The sequence below is a fragment of the Schistocerca nitens genome, chromosome 3 (assembly GCF_023898315.1).
Source record: "Schistocerca nitens isolate TAMUIC-IGC-003100 chromosome 3, iqSchNite1.1, whole genome shotgun sequence".
NCBI classification, from domain to species: domain Eukaryota; kingdom Metazoa; phylum Arthropoda; class Insecta; order Orthoptera; family Acrididae; genus Schistocerca; species Schistocerca nitens.
Genome location: NC_064616.1, coordinates 52,349,086 through 52,365,504, shown reverse-complemented (window position 1 = coordinate 52,365,504; position 16,419 = coordinate 52,349,086). Strand labels below are relative to the sequence as shown.

General features: G+C 42.5%; 1 non-coding gene across 1 annotated transcript; it reads left to right on the top strand.

Moving 5' to 3' along the window:
* Window positions 1-8,463: 8,463 nt before the first annotated feature.
* Window positions 8,464-8,536, top strand: Trnaa-cgc (transfer RNA alanine (anticodon CGC)). The gene has a single exon. It is a non-coding gene; the product is annotated as a tRNA-Ala (tRNA).
* The last annotated feature ends 7,883 nt before the right edge of the window (window positions 8,537-16,419 follow it).

Sequence of the window (16,419 nt, the reverse complement as noted above, 5' to 3'; positions counted from 1 at the left end):
TCCTTTGTGAAATCTTTGCATAAAGAACCTACATCCTCTGTTACCTGACACAGATCTGCACTAGGCTTGAAAAAGTTTGTGACCTGGTACACTGGACCTAGATTTTCCTGCAGTAGTTGACCACACCTCTACCATGAGAACTACCTAACAGAACTTTCTTTCTCTTTACAAATTTCCCTACCTTTTTCAAGTCCTTGAAAGCTTGTTGTGCTCTTTCTACAGCTTCAGCTACATGAGGCTCATCCGATTCTGATTGAGGCAACAGGTCAAATCTATTTTCAAGATTTATGACAAGCTGTCTCATGCTCTCCTTTACCTGTTCCCCCTATTACCTGTTGCCACTTCCCACCTCTGTTCACCCTTCTCCCTCTTTAACCTGTCCAGATCCTCCCTTGCCTTGTCTAGGTCACCTTGAAGAGCTGCAATTTTCCTTCCCTGTTTAAGTATTTTCCAATATCTACTGCATACCCTATAATACCACTGGTGAGCCTCATTTATGTCCACATTTCCCACACCACTACATTCGCCCCAATGAAAGAAACTACAGCACCAATTACACCATACCCCGAAACTAACGATCCTACGGCATATCACACACTTCTCACTCATGGTAAAAACAGAAATCGTATAAACTAATATAAGTACTGACTAAAACGTAAACAAAGGACCCTAGAAACTATTCAGGCAGATATAAATAAAATGAGTGAGTACTGAATAAAAAACTGGTGATTAAATATATGTCTAAGTCACTGTTTACTTACGATGCGGGCGCGTGAAATTAAGATAAGCTGCAGCCAATGGAAATGGTCTACACTTGAAACCGAACAAGAAAGGACTGGGCCTATTCATAAATGAAAAAAGCCCGTTAGCTATTCTACCTGATCGAGCGCTCACGAATAAAGATCTCTTTAAGACTGTTAAAGAAAAGCGCATTCCAGGATTCCGTGGTGTCCTTATGCGAGGTACATTACCGAAGACAATGTGGCGAACTAATGAATGCGGAATTGTGAATTTAAATGTTGCAAGCGGCTCAGGGACCCATTGGGTCTCATATGTCAAGAAAAGTGCAAATACAGTTTATTATTTTGATTCATTTGGAGATTTACAACCACCTGAAGAACTGCAACGATAATTCACGAGCAAGAGACGAGTCTTGTAAAATTTTCAGCGATATCAGGGCTTTAACACATACTTGTGTGGACATCCATACATCATGTTCCTCCTTACATCATTGTTGAAACTGCATCTAAAACCACACCAAAGATGAGTGAATGCTCAACATCCAGGACGGCTGATGTATATAAGAACCACCATTGAACGTCACCCCTATCAGTTGAGGTTTAGATGCGATGTCATACACTCTGACGTTCAAAGAACGAGCGTCTGCATTACGTGCAAATTACTTCCCACCAATTGACTTAAGTTCTGGTGATTGGAGTATTGCGTTGATTGCTCTGGAGATGTATAACAGCATCCCAAATGTCACCTAGGCCAACAATAAACTGCATCTGGAAATTGACGGTCAGAAGGAGATTCTAGAAATACAACCTGGTGCCTACGACATTGATGATTTAAACGAAGTCTTAAAACACTCGGGAAAGGGAACTGAACTACGCGTAAACATCAATACGCTTAAATCTGAAATACGTACAGATAATGTTACGATTGACTTTAGGCAGAAATATTCAATATGTTCACTACTAGGTTTTGCTAAAGACCGTGTTTTGGTGAAGGATTCCAGTAAATTCTATGCATCAGATCAGGCTGTGGACATACTACCAGTCAGCACGATCCACGTTGCGTGTAATATAGCTACAAACTCATATCTCAACGATAAGTTCATTCACTCTATTTACGGATTCATCCCTACATTTGGGACCGGGTATAAGATAGTTCAGACCCCCACAAACGCGATATACCTCCCGGTGACAGTTCAGACATCGTACTACCTGGAGCTACGTATTGTGGATCAGAATAATCGACTTGTCGACTTTTGGGGTGATAAAATCTTTGTACGTCTGCATCTAAGACAAGACGGGGGTAAGGTATAAAGCTAGCACGCAGAGCTCACAGTCAGTCAGTGTGCCACAGAAGCGCAAGGTGAAAACACGCCTTAATTAAGAGTTCCTTATTTGAACTGGTCTCAAGCTGCGCAATACCGTCACTCAACGTAACGCAGTCAGTGGAGTGTGATGATCGAATTATATGTCATGAAATCCACTCACATAAGCCCTACGCTTCAAGCACATTTAACAAAAATGATGAAATTAGCGTTGTTATTATTCAACACCAGGACGCTTTAACACTACCTTGCAAGAGCTTCTTACATCTGGGCTGTACTTTTAAAAAAACAGATGGCGCTGCGGTAACACTCTCGAAGCTGACACGTAATGCTCTAGCATTCCTGTTTCAAGAGATCCGTTATGAACTTAATGGAATAGAAATCGACCACACACGTAATGGCGGGCTGGCATCAACCCTTAGACGTACATTTCAGCCTCAACCACCGATTCGAACAGCTTTGAAATGCGGGCTGGTTCATAGACGCACCAGATGTCGGATACAGCCGATTTACCGCGTACGTGCCTCTAAGAATGCTTATGGGTAACATTGAGGACATGCAACGAATTATTATTAACGCAAAACAGGATCTTATTTTGGTGCGGAGTGTAAATGACGCCAATTCATACACTGAAGCAGCAGCAAAGGACATCGAAATCAAGATTAATAGCATAGTATCGAATATGCCCAACATCAACGTTGCTGACAAGGAACGCATGAAATTTTTAAAAGGTCTGAATGCAGGCACGTATCTGCCGCTAACATGGGAGCTTTTTGAATGCCCTGTCTTACCTAAAGCATCAACACATACGTGGGCTATTAAAACATCAGTTCAATTGGAAGCACCTCGATTCATCATACTTGCATTTCAAACACAAAGGCGGGGGGATGTATCAAAAGACTCAAGTGAATTTAACCACTGCAAGTTAACTAAGACAAGAGTCTACTTGAATTAGGAATACTACCCATACGAGAATTTACGTCTTCAGTAGGGCAGCAAATATACAGTCCAGCATTTGAAATGTATGCGAGATTCCGTGCATCTTAATATGAAGGAGTTGAAAATGAGGGATGTATACTCAGTCCACAGAATTTGAAGAAGTTGGCACCAATAATCGTGATTGACTGCTCAAAACAGGATGAGACAATTAAATCAGGACCGGTAGATGTACGGATTGAATTTCAATCTTCAACAAACTTCCCAGATCACATGGCAGCGTATGCTCTGCGTGATGATGTTGTTAACTACTGTCCACTCACAGGTGTTGTACAGCGAGTTGTATAAATTAATAGGTGCTCTGCCAGCTCTAGCACAGTTGACGATGTTACCCCAGGGTGTAAGGATCGTAGCTGACGTTCAAGCGATTCATAATTAAAGACTGTGCAATAATAGCCTTCACATAGTGATGAAATAATAGAAACATTCGCAGCAAGCATCACATCGCTGAAACCTTTCAAGGATGTGAAGTGCGTTAAAACAAGGACAGGTACAAAGTGGCTAACACATTTCTTTCATGGACTCCACTGGGACGATCCTGGAATACCTTATAAAGAAATGATGACGTCACGTTCTTTCTATTTAGCCCCTACTTAGACAGTACATAGAGATAATTTCAGCCATGTCGTTTGAAGCAGACACGATCACGTGCTGCCTGTTCCCATGCAATAATTACATATATTTTGTTATCTTCCATTTTAGACATCAAATCCTTAATAGCACACATCTTGAGCAAAACTGTTATCATTTGAGACAAGCACAGCCTTTATATACATAACGCAATAGGGAATAGGGTTTTTTTAAAAATAAGAGCAACCAAGACTTATTTTTTTCTTGGTTTATTCAGTTCAAACAGATGCAATATTTTTGTTGAGGTATAATATAGTATTCTTGAGTTACAACTTACTCTGCTTTTCCAATGCAGAAAAATACTTTTTACTTACACACTACAACAGTAACACTGGTAGGATTTTTTTTATAAATCTACGCTAAAAACTAATGTGGAGGTACTTTCTTTACTACAACAACTAAATTCCACAGCCCCAGTAGCATAACTCTTACAATAATTCTGATGGACTGTGGACGCTTAGAACATAATTTTAACAGTCCACAATAGCAAAGGTTTTTAGAATAACAATTATGAAGGACTCTGAACTATATATACACTTAAAAGCTACTCTGACTTGAATGGCTAGCGGCATGTGAAAAGCTATTCTATTTACAATACGCACATGGTGTGTAGATTTATATATTTAAAGGCTAGACATACGCTGCATGTGAACAAATTAAATGAGTATGTAAATATTTGAGCTTTTTATTTTTTAAACCTATTTATGCTTTCTTTCTTTCATTCTTTGACACACACACACACACACACACACACACACACACACACACACATGGTTTGCATATATATATATATATATATATATATATATATATATATATATATATATTGTCCTTTTTTCCAAACATACTCCCTCTGTATACACACATGTACATAATACACAGAAATATTCACATACACACACACACACACACACACACACACACAAAATTACTTACACTATGATAAAAGGTACGTACTACTAATCTGCAGATGCACACTCTCTCCCCACCTGTCCCCCCCTCTGTCCCCCACCCCCCCTGTCCCCCACCCCCCTCTGTTCCCCCGCCCCCCTGTCCCCCCGCCCCCTCTGTCCCCCCGCCCCCTCTGTCCCCCCGCCCCCTCTGTCCACCCCCCACTGTCCAACCCCCTGTCCACCCTCACCCTCTCAAACTCAGAGTCCCCCAACCCTTCTCTTGCTACAAGTGAGTAGTGTGAGTATGGGAGAGTTTCAACCACGTCATCACAAATGACCCTTTTATAGTCATGAGGTGACACATCGATTTTAGACTATAGCACAGTGTACACCTCGTGTCCTCTCGATCGAATACTGATCTGCTGTACCATATGCAGTGACTGCGGTGCAGCACTGTGAACACTGCTGCACAGGCACTGCAAATAGTCTTCGACAGAGAGGGCTCTCGTTGCCATACAATGCAAACCCTTAGCCTGTCTCTGCGTTGCAGCTTCCAATGTGCGATATGTATACTTTTCTGAGCGTAGACCTACAAGCTCCATTCGCCTCATCTTTCATAAGACCAATAAACTTCTTGCTCTGTGGAATAATACCATAAAGATTATCGGCCTTGTATGAGGACATGTCGAATTCATTACCATGGCACCTCATTACTTCATATGGATTGCAGTTCTTCACTCAATAGATGAAGCTATCTGTATCCATATAAAGTGATTTAGGATCTGCGAAATGAGTTTCTGCAAACTCATAATGAAAGCGGTACATGTGGAGTTTGGATAGGTGTAGTATGCACATCCCGACATAAGTAGGTTTTGTAAACTCTACTGCAGTCTTCGCCATGTCAACAGCAACAAAGTTCATATTGAATATGGTAACCTACTTAAAATTAGGTCTTGCAATGCATTTTATTACGCCATAACGTCCATCCCATTGGGTTCTACTCAAAATTTCACGTCGTTCCCTCAAATGCTCCATTGTTTTACCGAAAATTGAATTATTCATTAATTTATAAAAATCTTTTTCAAAGTCACCCGTCACGGAAGCTCTCTGTCTCGTATTCAAATCAATATACTCCTTCAACCTGGGGGACTGCTTGAAGGAGATATCCCTGGTTATTCTAACCTGCTCCATACCCAAGCTGAGGCACTGCTGGAGGTTACAATGATGAATAATGCATCTCCGCTTGTCCCCAGCATTGTGATCAGTTTTGGCATGGAGCTTCCTCACGGAACTAGTTGCTCTGGACATAGCGGCAAATCGATGTGCACATCATGCAAGCTAATAGAGTATGTGAGTTATGCCTCTATCACATACCCTACATCAGAATCAGCTACCATAACGCCGCCCCCCCCCCCCCCATGATTTTTCCACCTAATCCCTTGCATTAGTCTTCGGGCACCCATCGAAACTCACCAATCGACAGTGATTGCTTCATGGCCCCCCCGTATAAGTTATTCACGTCGAAGTACACTATATATCTCAAATCAACGGATGCGTTTAACCTGTCACCCATCTGTGGGTTATTTGCCTTTGCGTGCCTATGGACATATTGGCAAAGTCCCCCGCGGATCCCAGGGTCAAAGAAAAAAAAATGTATGTCAGCATCGGTCAATATTTCAATGCTGCAGTTCGTTTTCTTGAGCATCGCATCACAAGACAGCCCTGGTGCCATGTAATATAAGGCGGGCACCAGAGAATATATGGTCATGCATAGACTCCAGAATTTCTCGAAAACGTCCGCAAGCAAGCGAATGTCTGTGTACATATAAAGCTATGCATACTCTCCTAAAGTGGAAATATTGAATTCACGTCAGACATTGACTGCATGCTCATACTCTTCATCCGTTAAGGCATCGCCTGTAAGGTTGCTGGAGAATGCAGTTATGTCAGGTAGCTTGGTTTCGTCGAGTTTCGCCATACTATCCACATACTCATATTGGAAAACCACCTTCCTAGGGACAAGCTGAAACTTTTCCTCATCAGGAAATGCAGCTCGAGTGATATGCATATACCCCCGAGTTTCTGAAGTGGTGCCTGCATAAAACGTAGCATATCAAGGAATCGGAGAGTAATTCTTAGCGTTATTCGTTTGGAGAATGAAGTGTATTTCTCCAGGCTCTCACGCAGGACACTGACCTGATCTTTCTCCAAACCGAAATCAGCCCAGTGCTGAACTAGAAAGTGAGCCTCATACGCATTTAAATTGTGGAATAAAATGGGTATGTGTCTAGCTAGCTGCGACTTCAAATTGTATGCATTGTGAGCTGCACCATGGAACTTCCCCGTAAGATGACAGTGGTCCCTATGCGGAGTTTCCACTTTGCTGTCTAACGGTAGCCCACAAAAATGACAATCAGTCGCGTTATTGTACAAATCTTCTGTTTTGGTTGGCAGGAGAGCCAACACCGTGTTACTAGAGGAGGCCGAAAGGCACGCGTTTTAGCTCACGCAGGCTGGCGTGAGGTCTGGAACAGGACAAGGAAATTAGAACTTAGAAAAAAGGACGTAGCTGGTGGAATACTTAACTTTAATCCGTTAATGAAGAACGTTGGTCTTGACGGTACATGATTCATAATATCAATAGTAACTGATAATGGCGCCTTGCTAGGTTGTAGCAAATGACGTAGCTGAAGGCTATGCTAAACTATCGTCTCGGCAAATGAGAGCGTATTTTGTCAGTGAACCATCGCTAGCAAAGTCGGTTGTACAACTGGGGCGAGTGCTAGGAAGTCTCTCTAGACCCGCCGTGTGGCGGCGCTCGGTCTGCAATCACTGATAGTGGTTACACGCGGGTCCGACGTATACTAACGGACCGCGGCCGATTTAAAGGCTACCACCTAGCAAGTGTGGTGTCTGTGACACCAGATCTTCATTCTCCGTTGATTCGGTCACGGGTACGTTGCCACTGTAAAGATTATCAACCCCTGTGAAAATTTTTCGAGCTCAGTGAGCAACCAAAGCTCAGGACAGTCCCCGACAAAAGATTTGTAGCGGTTAAGACTGGAATCATATGATGATACAATTTGGTACGCTGCTGCATATGGTATGTGTTTGTCTGCAAAGGTGGTGGGTGAGGCTGTAGGGTCACCTTCACAGCAGGTCACGGGATCGAGGAGGCATTCAAAGTCAGCGTACAATACAAACGGACATCGCTCGTGGTGGTGAGCATTCTTAAACTTTATGAATTTGTTGTCCTCCGTAGGCATAATAACACGTACCGTGTCCTTGGAAGCACCGTCTACTAGATGATCTGCGAATAACTTGTCTGAGGTGAAATAATTGAGGCACCTTAAGCAGATATGCTTTTTAGACCTGTCGTTATTCATTTGAGAGAATAGGAGGCGGGACATGTCTTTGATCCAAACATAATGATAATTACCACCTTCAGAGAAGAGCAGCATGTTTACATGCAGCTCTCACTCGCCAGCAAATTTTGAGAAATGGAGGGGCCGACGACAATACGTTTTTCTTGCTCATCTGACTTGCTTTTCTTCTCCAGACCATTAACATGAACCGATATGGCGGTATTCTACACCTCAAATTTAAGGTATGTCCTGGATCTTGATGGAGAACTCTATACCATTGAAGTTATAACACCCACGACTATTATCACCTCCATGGTACATACTGGGACGCTCAGGATGATCTCTGTAATTGTAGTTTCTTTCGCAAACCAGGATTGACCATGCGAACCAAGCCTGATCCTTTCTATTTTCGACATTAATGCATGTCTACTTATTAGCTTTATCTATAGGGAACTCGATACCGACCCTCCATTTACCGGATCGTAGACATGTGTATGGATGTCCAGATGTAGTACCGGGCGAGGTGGCGCAGTGGTTAGCACACTGGACTCGCATTCGGGAGGACGACGGTTCAATCCCGTCTCCGGCCATCCTGATTTAGGTTTTCCGTGATTTCCCTAAATCATTTCAGGCAAATGCCGGGATGGTTCCTTTGAAAGGGCACGGCCGATTTCCTTCCCAATCCTTCCCTAACCCGAGCTTGCGCTCCGTCTCTAATGACCTCGTTGTCGACGGGACGTTAAACACTACCCACCACCACCACCAGATGTAGTATTTGGCTGAGTGCTTTAGCTGAGCCTTTCACTTCTATCTCGGAAAAACCAGAGTTGTACAAATTCCCCGCCGAAGTGGCCGTGCGGTTAAAGGCGCTGCAGTCTGGAACCGCAAGACCGTTACGGTCGCAGGTTCGAATCCTGCCTCGGGCATGGATGTTTGTGCTGTCCTTAGGTTAGTTAGGTTTAACTAGTTCTAAGTTCTAGGGGACTAATGACCTCAGCAGTTGAGTCCCATAGTGCTCAGAGCCATTTGAACCATTTTTGAACAAATTCCCCTTGCAGCCTGCTTACCCCTAGCTCCTCTTAACCATTCATGCAGGTCAGCCTGCCGCGACGTAAACACAAGAGTGCGCGTGTACTGAGTGGGTAATGCGGCCGATACGGGCTCCCGCAAACCCGGCCTACCTGGGTTCCCGCAGGCCTGCCAAGCTTCACGGGACCCGCTCAGCTTGCTGCGCCTGACAACAGGTTGCGCTGTCAAGCTACCGTGACTAGAGTAGCCAGGTAGTTAGCCCGCAGTTCATTTATCGCAAAGTTGGGGGCAGCACAATGAGTAGGTCGAACTTTAGTGAGATTGAAAAAAAATTGACATCTGGCGAATACATGCTGGTAACGAAACAGAGCACAAGTGCCGCATGGGAAACATTGTTGTGTGTTTATGAAGCCGCTTCAAATAAATCGGTAAGTGTGTTCAAAAATGGTTCAAATGGCTCTGAGCACTATGGGACTCAACTGCTGAGGTCATTAGTCCCCTAGAACTTAGAACTAGTTAAACCTAACTAACCTAAGGACATCACAAACATCCATGCCCGAGGCAGGACTCGAACCTGCGACCGTAGCGGTCTTGCGGTTCCAGACTGCAGCGCCTTTAACCGCACGGCCACTTCGGCCGGCTTTGTAAGTGTGTCTCAATGCAAACTATGTAAAAAGCTCTTAAGTACTTATTCGGGAACCTCGAGTATGTTACGATATGTGTGCAAATTTGACAAGCAGTTCCCTCACTCCGTAAATATCTTGAAAGAGGACAAAGATTTAGTGGCTGAAAAGTGCGCCGAAATGTGTGCTAAGGACCTGAGACCACTTAGCAGTATAGAGGGAGAAGGATTTCTTAATTTAGGGCAGACACTGATCGACATAGGTAAAAAATATGGCTCAGTTGATATTAAATATATTATGCCTTCCCGAGTGATAGTAGCTAGGCCGGCAGCGGTGGCCGTGCGGTTCTGGCGCTGCAGTCTGGAACCACGGGACTGCTACGGTCTGCCTCGGGCATGGGTGTGTGTGATGTCCTTAGGTTAGTTAGGTTTAAGTAGTTCTAAGTTCTAGGGGACTTATGACCTAAGATGTTGAGTCCCATAGTGCTCAGAGCCATTTTTGACAGTAGATAGGAAAGTTCAAACCTTAGCTGATAAAGTGCGCGGCAAAATGCTCCCAGATATAGTGCATGCGATTCGTTCTGGTATATGTGCCAGTACAATTGATCTATGGACAGATAATTACAAAGGGGTGCATTACATTTCCGTGACAATGAATTACATAAATTCAGACTGGCGTTTGAATAAATATGTACTGATGTGCTCTGCGTTTCCTGACTGCCCAAAAACTGGCTCGAATATTCGAAACGAGTTGGAAGATCGCTTAGAAACTATGGGTGTTTCTCGTGAAGACATTGCCAGAATTACGTTTGTCACAGACCAGGCCAGTAATATTGTCAAAGCTCTCGAAATATATCAGCGTCTTCCATGCATGGCTCATAGTGTAAACACAGTCTTGAAACATGTTCTGAGCGAACAGTTTTTTAAGAAAATGTTCCAAATATATTAGCCATTCTTAATACAGTGCGGGCTACGGTTTCCTATTTCAAGAGAAGAAGTCTCTGTGTCAGACTGAACTCATCTTTAAAGCAGTGGGTTTCAAATCGTTGGAATAGTTATTTTGACATGCTTGATTCTGTGAAGGCTGTCTTACATAACGAAGGTGCCTCTGATAAGATGCTGGGTTATAACCACCATATAACTGGCCAGCTTATAGCAGTTCTCAAGCCGTTTAAAGAAGCCACAGTTGATCTAGAGGGTGACAAGGACCCAACCCTACATTTAGTTCTACTGTGGTTTTATGCCTTAAAAGCTTACTGTACTGTACGAGATAACGATGAAGAGATTTGTAATTTTATTCCATCTGAATATTATAGAGCCACTTGTGAAATATGTATGTTGATAAAATGTATTTTCAGAACATGAAACCTTTGAAACAAGCCGCCGGTGCCTTCCTAGAACAGAAAATGTGCGTTAGTTTGTTGCATACAATTGCAACGTTTATGGTGCCTAACTACCGCACATTAAGAAAGTTAACCGAGGATGAAAAAAATGTTTACCAAGCAGCACGACAGATGTGTGCTGAAGGTAAGCTCCTAAGATAATGCATATATTCTTCATCTACATGTACATGGGTGCTCTGCAAGTCACACGAAAGTGCTTGGTTGAGGCTTCATCGAACCACTTTCAACTTATTTGTCTCCTATTCTCGAATTTCGCGCGGGATAAAACACGTACATCTCTCCGTCTGAGCGCTGCTTTTTTGTATTTTATTCTGATGATCATTTCTTCCAATGTAGATTGGACTCAACCATATATCTTCGAATTCGGAGCTGTAAGGTGGTGATCGAAATTTCATATATAGATCGCGCCACGCGCCACGTCAAGAAACGCCATTGTTGTAATGATTCCCACCCCAACTCCTGTATAATTTCCGCGACAGTCTTTCCCCTGTTTCACTATAATACCAAACGAGCTGCCTTTCTTTAGACTCTTTCGACCTCCTCCATCAATCGTACCAGAAAAGGCTCTCCAACTGCGTAGCAATGCTCCAAAAGAGTGTTTTGTCATTAAAACGCCTACAGCATTTTCTGTGTGTCCATTCCTATTTAAGTAGGTCGTAACTGTAAAAAGAGGTATTAAGTAGAATCTACAGCCTTTAGATTTGACTGGTTGATCCTGTAAACGAAGTTTAACGGACTTAGTTTAGTACACACAGGGATAACCTCGCTCTTGTCATTATTTATTGCCAACTGCTAATTTTCACACCAAAAATATATACCTTATTTAAATCGTCCTGCAGTTACTTTTGATCTTATGGTGACTTTCCTGGACGATAAATGATAGCATCATCTAAAAACTATTATAATTTTAAGTATGTGTAGTACGATCTTCACATTATTCTGCAAATATTAATTGGAACATGTACGGTTTCAGTACAAGTGCCCAATCACAGCACCCAAGAAACAAATCCAGGGCCGTACAAAATGGCGAAATTTGAGGACTGGGCAGAAGAGCCTCCTCTCCTACATGATGAAGTCAGCAGATACTTGCAAGAGCACTGTGTGAACGAGGGAGATATTCTACAGTGGTGGAAAAATAACTCCCAACGACTTCTTCGACTTGCGTGTGTGACAAGAAAAATATTAAATATACCAGCCGCTAGTGCCACTACTGAGAGAATTTTTAGTTGCGCTGGAAACCTAATTAGCGGAAAACGATCACGTATTAATGTAGACAGACTTAACGATCTCGTCATAATTAATTCAAACACTAATCAGCAGACACATTAAGAATACAGTAGAACATTAAACAGGAAACTATGAGTTTGAGTGCAAATTTACTAATTGAGAGTGCAGATTTCTTTCTTGTGGTTTCTGGGCGTCAATTTCTGAGATAGAAATTTTGTAATGCATACAGTTCATTTTTATTTTAGACTAAACTTTTTGATTTCAATCCCCCAAGTGACATTTATTATTGTTTGTAAACCATTTTCTGTTACTTGTGTTTGCAAAAGTAGCCAAATATTTTTAGGAGTATCTGGTTTGGACTAAATAATACTTTCAGGGGAACTGAAGGAAAATTTTAAATATTTTACATTGAAAAGTGTTCTGAAAAATAAAATATTCATTTGTGGATTAAGGCAATACACATTATGAGTTTAAATTACAATTTATTTTGTTGAGTTCCACACAAATTGCGAAATGTAATTTTAATCCTGTATTTCTATATTAAGGGGAATCCCACAAGCAGGGTCAAGATGCTGAAGACCTAGACACTACAAATGCTTTTAAAATGAAGAGCGTCTTTTTCCACGAATGTATTGTAGTAGGAATATAATGGAAACTCTGAGCCACTCTCCACAGCGTCTACGTCTGCGTCATGAGGGTTCAGACTCGTCGTTTAAGTCTGTGTTATGAGGGTCTATAGTCATCGTATAGGTTTGCATCATGCAAGTAAACACTCGTCGTCTAAGTCTGCATCATGAGGGTCCGAACTATGGTCCTTCATGACGCATACCTAGACTAAAAGTGTGGACCCTCATGATGCAAACGTAGTCGCCGCGAAAAATGGCTCAGAGTCGCCATTGTATTCCCAGTACTATAGTTTTTTAGACGAACTGGATACGAAACAAGTGCTTTGATTTTGTTCAAAATGCATTTTGGCAATTTAGAATGATTTTGCCAACTTCGAATGCATTCACAGAACCAGTAAAATACATCCTGGAAAAGTAGTTAAATATTTGTATAACTGGTGTCACACTAACATACTAATGTTAAAGAATCTATACTTCCAAAATCTTAATTTGATTCTCATTGCAGTACAGTGGCTATCAGGGGCGTAGATAATTTGTTCTTCTAGGGAGGGGACCAATCATCTTTTTGGGGGTGGAGGTTCACTTCTTTAGTACATATATCCATCCGTTTCAGTGTTGAAAACTGCAACACAGACTGCATTGCGTTCCACTAAAACAAAAAACACTATGTTCATGGGCTCGAGGGGGGAGGGGGTACCCCTCCCCCCCCCCTCCCAGTTATCTACGCCACTGATGGTTATCTGTAGCTTTTAGTGTATAAAGGGGCTCCATTTTCAGTGATTGTTCTGCTTGATACACAAACCTGTTTGAGATGTGATCTGATGGTGGTTCGAATTGAGAATATTCAGTATTAAGAGATTGTGAAGTCCCGAAGAAATCCTTTTATATTTGACAACTAGCTGAAAACCCGGCGTTCCCTGGGCATTTACTTATTCCATAATCTCGTAGTCCATCTTCCCTCCCCTATTTTCTCTCTATCCATTTATTCCTCTCCCACTATCTGTCTGTTCACCTCGCCCCCCTCCCCATCCCTTGGCCCATCTCCCCCCACCCTCTATCCTTCTCCTCATCCTCTCTCTGTTGGACTCCGCCACCTCAGTTCATCTCCTCGTCACCTATCTATGAAATCTCATATATATGTCAACTTTTGTGGTGATCAGTGAAGCAGTGCCAAAGTTTATTGCTAGGTAGCATTTATTGTAATACTTTTTGATACGCAGCATTGATAGTTTTGTTTTCTGGACGTAAACAAATGATGTTGAAGGTGTCTCGACAGGGGAATATGCGACATACAATTGGTCACGTGAAAAACATGATTTTCAAGATTGATGCCACAAACATATCACGACTGCCCTTGCGATTTATCTATCGACATAGCAAATGCAAGCTGGAAATTATAACCGTTTAAAGTCGAATGGCATGTCGGTCGGAATCATAGTGATACGTGGAATCAAACTGTCTTCATCTTTCTACTTTCCTTTTAAAATTGTGGCTTCGATTACGTTGTTCTTTAATTTCTTCACTGCAAGCCGGGTGCCATTACAAAGAAGTAGCTGGTTTACCTTTCGCAACATAATGATTGCCGATCCGACTTAATTACAGATTCGGAGGCGGTAATCCGGGCAAATCCAGCGAATTTAAAAATTCCGTAGGATAGTTGACTACATCATCTTGGTTAGTAACGGAACAAACCGACTTGTATGTCGTCAATTCGCCAGGTATCATATTTTGAATCTCAAAATTCATTTCGTTAACATCAAGGTTTTTTGCAGCCAATATAACACGTCCGCTCAACCAAAAATGGTTTGCAACTGTTAAACGACATTTGCTGTGCGCGTGTTGTCAAACACGATGACTGTGAATGTGTCAGACATCTCTCAAATTTCAAAAAGATCATAGACACTTCGTTTAAAAAAACGTATGTATACACACACACACACACACACACACACACACACACAGATATATATATATATATATATATATATATATATATATATATATATATATATATATATATATGGTGTTACAAAAAGGTACGGTCAAACTTTCAGGAAACATTGTTCACACACAAAGAAAGAAAATATGTTATGTGGACATGAGTCCGGAAACGCTTACTTTCCATGTTAGAACTCATTTTATTACTCATGTTCAAAATGTCCTCCGTTAGCGAGGATACATGCATCCACCCTCCGTCGCATGGAATCCCTGATGCGCTGATGCAGCCCTGGAGAATGGCGTATTGTATCACAGCCGTCCACAGTACGAGCACGAAGAGTCTCTACATTTGGTACCGGGGTTGCGTAGACAAGAGCTTTCAAATGCTCCCATAAATGAAAGGCAAGAGGGTTGAGGTCAGGAGAGCGTGGAGGCCATGGAATTGGTCCGCCTCTACCAATCCATCGGTCACCCAATCTGTTGTTGAGAAGCGTACAAACACTTCGACTGAAATGTGCAGGAGCTCCATCGTGCCTGAACCACATGTTGTGTCATACTTGTAAAGGCACATGTTCTAGCAGCACAGGTAGAGTATCCAGTATGAAATCATGATAACGTGCTCCATTGAGCGTAGGTGGAAGAACATGGGGCCCAATCAACACATCACCAACAATGCCTGCCCAAACGTTCACAGAAAATCTGTGTTGGTGACATGATTGCACATTTGCGTGCGGATTCTCGTCAGCCACACACGTTGATTGTGAAAATTTACAATTTGATCACGTTGGAATGAAGCCTCATCCGCAAAGAGAACATTTGCACTGAAATGAACACGGGATGGACGATTCGCAGAAGTGTACCCGTGGAGGCCAGTCAGCTGCTGATAGTGCCTGCACACACTGTACATGGTACGGAAACAACTGGTTCTCCCATAGCACTCTCCATACAGTGACGTGGCCAACGTTACCTTGTACAGCTGCAACTTCTCTGACGCTGACATTAGGGTTATCGTCAACTGCACGAAGAATTGCCTCGTCCATTGCAGGTGTCCTCGTCGTTCTAGGTCTTCCCCAGTCGCGAGTCATAGGCTGGAATGTTCCGTGCTCCCTAAGACGCCGATCAATTGCTTCGAACGTCTTCCTGTCGGGACACCTTCGTTCTGGAAATCTATCCATACGTCAAATGGGCATCTGCCAACTCCGCATTTGTAAACATTGCACTGACTGCAAAACCACGTTCGTGATGAACACTAACCTGTTGATGCTACGTACTGATGTCCTTGATGCTAGTACTGTAGAGCAATGAGTCGCATGTCAACACAAGCATCGAAGTCAAAATTACCTTCCTTCAATTGGGCCAACTGGCGGTGAATCGAGGGAGTACAGTACATACTGACGAAACTAAAATGAGCTCTAACATGGAAATTAAGCGTTTCCGGACACATGTCCACATAACATCTTGTCTTTATTTGTATGTGAGGAATGTTATATATATATGGAAATATTCAAAAACCTTCTCCATGGAAACATGCGTATATGTTCAAACTTTCATGGTAACCCGCAAACGATGTCAAAATCCTTTTGTAGCCGGCCGGTGTGGCCGTGCGGTTCTAGGCGCTTCAGTCAGGA